Source organism: Blennius ocellaris (assembly GCF_963422515.1).
Source record: "Blennius ocellaris genome assembly, chromosome: 24".
Classification (NCBI taxonomy): Eukaryota; Metazoa; Chordata; class Actinopteri; order Blenniiformes; family Blenniidae; genus Blennius; species Blennius ocellaris.
In genome coordinates, this window is record NC_137673.1 from 7,338,256 (window position 1) to 7,345,534 (window position 7,279).

A 7,279-nucleotide genomic window follows, 5' to 3' on the forward strand; every position below is an offset into this window, starting at 1 on the left:
CAACTTTTTGAAAATGCTCAAAATCCGCCTCTGTGGAAAGAAGCCCGTTATTTTTCAGGATCAAATGGATTAAAAACATGGAGAATCCATGTGACGAACATTTAGGATTCCCAATTTTCCAAATTTAACGGAACATTTCCAGGAAAATACATCGCGAGCCCGAAACGGACTTTTTCGAGCACGAAAAGACGAACAAAGAATTAAAAAGAGCCTCGGGATGTAGTTATTTTAATACTTTTTTCATTAAATCTCTCGGGCCGGGCTCCACCAGAAACTCATTTCCTGTTGTGGAAGGAAGCGACGGGAAACATCTCAGAGGATTTTTTCCCCACTGTCAAATATGACTTATTTTTAAAACCCACGGCCAGGAAACGTGCAAATCTGTGGAACAATGGCAGACGGCATGCTCCAGGTGGCGCTGCAGACGTACATACAAGACTAGTTCTTCAATTTCTCTGTGCTACCATGTTTTCGGCGAGTCACACTGCCCCCTACAGGCCTGGCATGTGTACTACATGCCCTTATGCCTCATCTTGAGCAGAGTTCGTAGTTCTACTCCCCCCCGGACATGTTCAGACAAACTTTCTCCTTCTCGGTTATGCAAAGGATTCAGCGCCAGGTGCTGGTCTCCATGACCCCCCCACCCCCACACACACACCTCAATCGACATGCGAGCACACACACCTGAAAGTGACGCCCCGAGGGACAGATTTTAATAACTATGACCTTCAGGAATGCAGCAATTGAGGAAAAATATGCATTTTTTTTTTTTTTTTTTTTTTTTTTTTTTTTTTTAAAGGGAGCTGCATATGAGCTGTGTTTTATAAAGCTGCACACTTGTTAAGCAATAGAAATGTGCAAAATTAAAAATTAAAAAAAATTCAGATTCGGTTTCTTAATGTTTCTATATGGCGATTAAAAACTATTTTCAAGACGAGTTCAAACTTGTTTATGGCCAAAACTGTTTCTTTCCGTCTCATTACATTCATTTGTTTCACTAATTTACTTTGTATTTTCGAATTTAAATTATAATTTTTTTTTTAAATAATAAAACAATAATATAATATTGTAACCCACTGGCACTTTTAAATTCCATTTTCAAATGTGCATTTTCTCACATTCATATGAAGACCAAGCGTTTTTCAAAAGTTGCCCCCCTCCCCATTTCCACAGAGGCACAGTGGTAGCATTTTCGAAAACTTCCATCTTGGGTCAGCCTTGACTTTTTCCACGAAAATGCTGGAACAAAAAGTATAAATAGATGTAATCGTTCATGGTTTGAATGAGCCGGTGGGAAAAAAGAAGCTGTTTTTGTGTTTTTCGACCCCGTTTGTATAAATTACATCAGTTCTCAATTACGTCGTCTTGTTTTTCAGGCATGTTTATCATACTTGAAGGAAAGAGAGAAAAAAAATGGAGGGAGCAGATAAAAGTGAGGCAAAAACAAAACAAGGGGTTTTGTAAACAGCCTCTCAAAGTGGAAACTTGATCTCTTGGGAAAATGGGAGAAAAAGGCAACTTTTTGAAAACACCGACTTAGTGGCAATGGGGGAGAATGCAACTTCTTGAAAATGCCACAACTTTATCTGAATGTAAGCCGTGGAAAAATGCAACGTTTTGTAAGTCTGGCTCTGTGGAAGTGGAGAAAATGCAAATAAAAAAAAAAATGCTCAGACTCTACAGCAAATGGGGGAGAAATGCAACTTTTAGAAAACGCTCCAACTCCATCGAAACCATGTAAAAAAGAAAAGCAAAGTTTTGAAAAAAGCTCTATATCGACAAGGGAAAACCTAATTTTTCAAAAATGCTCTGAACTCCCGGGGAAACAGGAAAATGGAACTTTTTGAAAATGCCATAACTTCATTTAAATGAAAGCCGTGGAAAAATGCAAGGTTTTGCAAGTCTGGCTATGTGGAAGTGGAGAAAATGCAAATTTTTCAAAAATGCTCAGACTCTACAGCAATGGGGGAGAATGCAACTTTTAGAAAACGGAGCGTTTTCTAAAAACCATGTAAAAAAGAAAAGCAAAGTTTTGAAAAAAAGCTCTATATCGACAAGGGAAAACCCAATTTTTCAAAAATGCTCTGAACGCTAGGGGAAACAGGAAAATGTAATGTCTTTTTGAAAATGCCACAACTTCATCTCATGGAAAAACACAACTTTTTGAAAACATTCCAAGTCTGCCTCTGTGGGAACTGAGAAAACGCAAGTTTATATATAAATAAAACCTTATCTTTTGCAACTTTTCAAAAACACTCAACAGGAAACACTGCTCTTACGCTAGCAAATAGAAGCAAACAGTAGTTCTGCACATGCTCAGTAGGCGGACAATAAGAACGTAGGTATCATGTCCATATTCTCCTAGGACTTGGTACTTTTATTTTGACAGTCGCCGTAACAACAATCTATCATGTCCATATTCTCCTAGGACTAGGTACTTTTATTTTGACAGTCGCCGTAACAACAATCTAACTTGATTGTCTGTCTGCGAGAATGTCCGTGTGTTCTCTTTTTGTTGATAGTGTATTTTTCTGAAACGAAAACACAAACCTGATGCGTTTTCGTGTGAAAACACAGGAACCCCCCCCCCCCCCACCCGCTCCCCCCCACCCCTACCTGATCACAACATCAGCTTCATTGCTTCACCTACAACCTACACCTACCGCTTCGTAACGCGACCCCGAACCCTGGAATCCCGTCTTACCTGGTGTGGTGGGGTTGGTGGGGTAGGGGGGGGTTAGCGGTCAGTCCGGCGTCTCGTCTGCACGGCGGCGGGGGGGGGGGAGGCAGCAGCTTCTGCGGGGAGGAGAAGAAGAAGAAGAAGAGTCAGAGGGGCATGTGCCATGCTGACGCAGACGTCTGGGAAGCACACCGCCGCCGCCGCACACGCCCCTCTGCAGCCGAACCGGGTGGGGGGGTGGAGGAGCGGGGGGATGGGGACGCGTGCGTATGCTTGTGTGTGTCAGTCACATTAATTCATGTTTGAAAGGGATATGGAGCTCATCCCTTGCCCCCCCCCCCCCCCCCCTCCCCACCTCAAGGGAACCGGGTTCCAAGATAAAAGAGCATCTCAATCCGAGAAATTAACCCCCCCCCCAAAACCCCCCCTTCCCATTTTTGTTCGTCTGCTCTTTGGCTCGAGAAGACATTATGGATGCATGAAACATTTAGGCATGACGGTGCCAAAGGAGAGGGGGGGATGGGGGGGTTGCAGGGTTTGCACCCCGTGCTGAATAATCGCTCTGTCCCGGCGCTCATTTGCAGGCATGGCCGACTGCAGCAGTGAAACAAAGACGGAGAAAACGGGGGGGGGGGGGGGGTGAATGGGTGTGGGGGGGGTTTACTGCAGAGGCCGGAGCTCAAGCGTTACAGACCAGCCGAATCCTCGTTACTGCAACCTCAGGCCACATGAAGTGAAATATATTTATAGTGCGGGGGGGGGTGAGAGGGGGGGGGGGGGCGTTCACAATGGTCCCATTCAAGTCATCCATCAACGGCTTTACAAGACAAACTTGTGAATAAATACAGAAAATATGAGCTCAACTTGGGTAAAAGAATGAAAAAAAAAAAAAAAAAAAAGGGCATTACAGACCAAGAAGAACATTTTCCCAGACGCTTTATTTTGTTGGAAGTCTGAGAAATTTGCTGACAAACAATCAATTTTCTCCCGTTGCCCTGGAGACTGAGGTAAATCATTTTCAAAAAGTTGCTTTATTCCCACCATTTCCATGGCGACGGAGTCGGAGCGGTTCCACAGAGACGGCGTCGGGAGTTTTTTTCAGCGGAGACCCGAGTCAAAGCATTTTCAAAAAGACCCGTTTGTCACCCGTTTCCGTGGAGATGGCGTCGGGAGCAATTTAAAAAAGTTTCTTACCCCCATTTCCATGGTGAGAAGAGTCAGAGCAATTTCCAGAGGTTCAGTTTCACCTCATTTCCACAGCGATGGAATCAAAGCATTTTCAAAAAGTTGCACCACCCATTTCCATGGAGAGCGAGTCAAAGCATTTTCAAAGAGTTGCATTTACCCCCAGTGCCACAGAGAAAGAGATAGTGTTTTTTGAAAAGTTGTATTCCTCCTCCCCCAATTTCCAAGGAGACCAGTTGGATCATTTTCAAAAAGTTCCACCTTGGGAGCCATTTTTAAAAAGTTGCCCCTTCAACCGCTCCAACCGGCGTTGATGATATTTATAGGGTGTTGTTCTCTGCGTGGCTTCATTGGAAAAACAACAACAACAGCGCCAACTCATGGCCCGACATGCCAACTGCATCATTTTCATAATTTTTGTGCATACACAGTTTTCAAAACACAACTCGGTTAACGTGAAACTTCTGCAATTTGTGAACTAACTATTCACATTCGTAGATTTTGTAGAAGTAGAAATATTATTTCGAGTGGAAAAATTTGTCTTCTCACATATTTTTGAAAGAGATACTGTGAGAAACAATTTTAAATACAGACGTTTCATTTCTAGGAGTCGAAATTATGGGATTGACTTGGCAAGTTTGTCAAATTTTGTTGAAATTTTTTTTTTAATAATTAATGGCGACAATGGAAAAAGGATTGACTAATATTAGATTAAATTAAATTAGAATTAAATCCCCAACTGCCTTTTAATAGCAACGAAATCGAGTCACAAATACAAACCCTGTCTCAAAATACATTGGCGAAAAAAAAAACCTCACGCAGGCCAGAGAGGCTGAATCTTGAAGGGTTTCCCAAAACCACTTACAGGAAAAAAAAAAAAAATGTAAAGAGGAGAGAGAAAAGGGCAAGTCCACATCCCCTTAAGTCATGAGCTCATCCAGTTCCAGCAGAACTGAAAGAGTCGTCAGCGCGAGGCTATAATCAACCTGTCAGCGTTTTTTTAGTCGAGCCCAACTCGAAAGGGAACTTTTTTTTTTTTAACTCGACGGCGGCGGATTACACGTCGTTTTGTTTACCTCCTGCGCGTGTGAGTTAACATGGCGTACCATTAAGCCACACCCTTGTTTTGAAAGGTCGAGAACGCTGCCAGATTTTTTATTTTTTTTTTACAGCTTTTCAACACTTTCACATGGTCCAGAAATATTATATTCAAAGTTTTGTTTCTCTAAATCCAGCTTTTCCATCCATTTGAATATTGGATCCGCGGAGCTGCGTTCAGAAACTGCTGTGTCTGTGTGAGCTGGACTGGCCCCGCCCACACACGCCCATCTATGGGAAGAGGATGTGCCAGAACAGAGCTGCCTGACTGTGGGAGGAGTCAAAGGGGGAGGGGCCTACCTCAATTGTGATTGGCTAATCCCCTGATGACACTATATAGGGTTTTGATTTCTGATTGGCTGGTTGGAGCAACACACTTTTTAAAAAACTGAAAAAAGGCGTCGTTCCAGGTATGGAGATGATGAGTACTGCTGGAAAAACCTTCCGAAAGTATATTTTGCATAATATGACCCCTTCAAATTAATCCGGTACAAATTCCAATGTCTAATCCAATCGGCAGGTGAAAATCTCGCCGTGGTCACTGACCCTACTTCCTGTTCGTACCTCCAGCGGCGCGGCTGGAACGCCGCGCGCTACCATCAGGTTTAATCAAATGAATCGTTGCGCCGCTCTGTAATCTTCCCGGGACGGCTTCATCCAGATTTGGACGGTGGGATCGCCTCATGTCAAGTCTCTCACAGCCCCACACGGTTTACTCCACTTTTCAACAAACCTACTGAGGACGTTTCAAAATAAGACTATTTTGGGTTAAATTGCAACATTATTTTCATCAGGGAGAGCGACAGTATTCTCCAGAACCACGTTCTATACTCCTGCCATTCCAACCTCTAAATCCTTAAAGTGTTTGCGTTTTCCTCGGTTTAAAATGGAACGGCGGCTAATCGTCATCAAAAACGTGTTTTTCCCTCCCGTTTCCCAGGATATGGACACGGAGTGTTTTAAAAAGGTTACGTTTGACCTCGTTTCCATGGTGACAGGGTTAGAGTTTTCAAAAAGTTGTATTTTCACCTGTTTCCGTTGAGATGGAGTCAAGAGCGTTTTCAAAAAGTTGTTTTCACCCATTTCCATGGAGACAGCGGCAAGAGCATTTTCAAAAAGTTGTCTTTTCACACATTTCCATGGATAGCATTTTCAAAAAGTTGTTTTCACCCATTTCCATGGAGAGCATTTTCAAAAAGTTGTTTTTACCCATTTCTATGGAGACACGACAAGAGCATTTTCAGAAAGTTGTACACCCCCTCCACCCCCCCATTTCCATGGAGAGCATTTTTAAAAAGTCGTTTTCATCCATTTCCATGGAGACGGCGACAAGAGCATTTTCAAAAAGTTGTGTTTTCACCCATTTCCATGGAGAGCATTTTCAAAAGGTTGCGTTCTCCCCCCATTTTCAGGGAAACTGAGTCCAACCATTTAAAAAAAAGTTGGTTTTTAACCCGGTTTCCACGGAGACAGACTAAGAGTGTGCCAAAACAGTTTTGCATTTTCTCTTGTCCCCATGGATACGGAGTCCAATCATTCTCAAAACTGTTGCGTTGCCAGTGCCAGCTCCCGAGCGCCGTTGTCACGGAAACGGACCCCACTAAAAATTGACAAAAAGTTTTGCGTTCTCACTTGAAAACGACGGCTTTTTACTTCATCCCGAAAATGCAGCACTGGCAGGGCTGCTATGGCTTCGGTTGTCATGACAACGCCGATTCCAACTTCCTGCCATGAAGCCTGCAGTGGATCAGGAGCGAGCGGTGGAAAGCCAATATGAACGCCGATATGGATTAAAGATTAAACGTCATTTATTTGGAAACAGAAAACTTTTTGAAAATGCAACATTTTGAAAATGCTCCGTCTCCACAGAAACTTTGGAAAATGCTACTTTAAAAAAAAAAGAAAAAAAAAAGCTCCACCTCAGAGAAAATGGTGGAAAACAACTTTGTGAAAACACCCCATCTTTGAGCAAACGATGGACAACGCAACTTTTTGAACATGAAAATCAAGGAAAACAAAATTTTTTGGGAAAACGCTCCATCTCCGTGGAAACAATTCATCTCCATTTTGGAAACACTCCATCGCTGAGAAAACGGTGGACAACACAACTTTTTGAAAACACTCCATCGCCATGGAAACAGCGGAAAACAACTTTGTCTCTGTGGGAACTGAGGTCGACAACTGCGCGTGCCATTTGCGTGGAAATTGACATCGTTTTAAAAAAAACGCTGCATAAATACAAATATTTTCTAAAACCAAAACAGAAAAACGTTTTTACTTAAAAAGTTGCCGCGTAAACAGGACAACACACGTGGT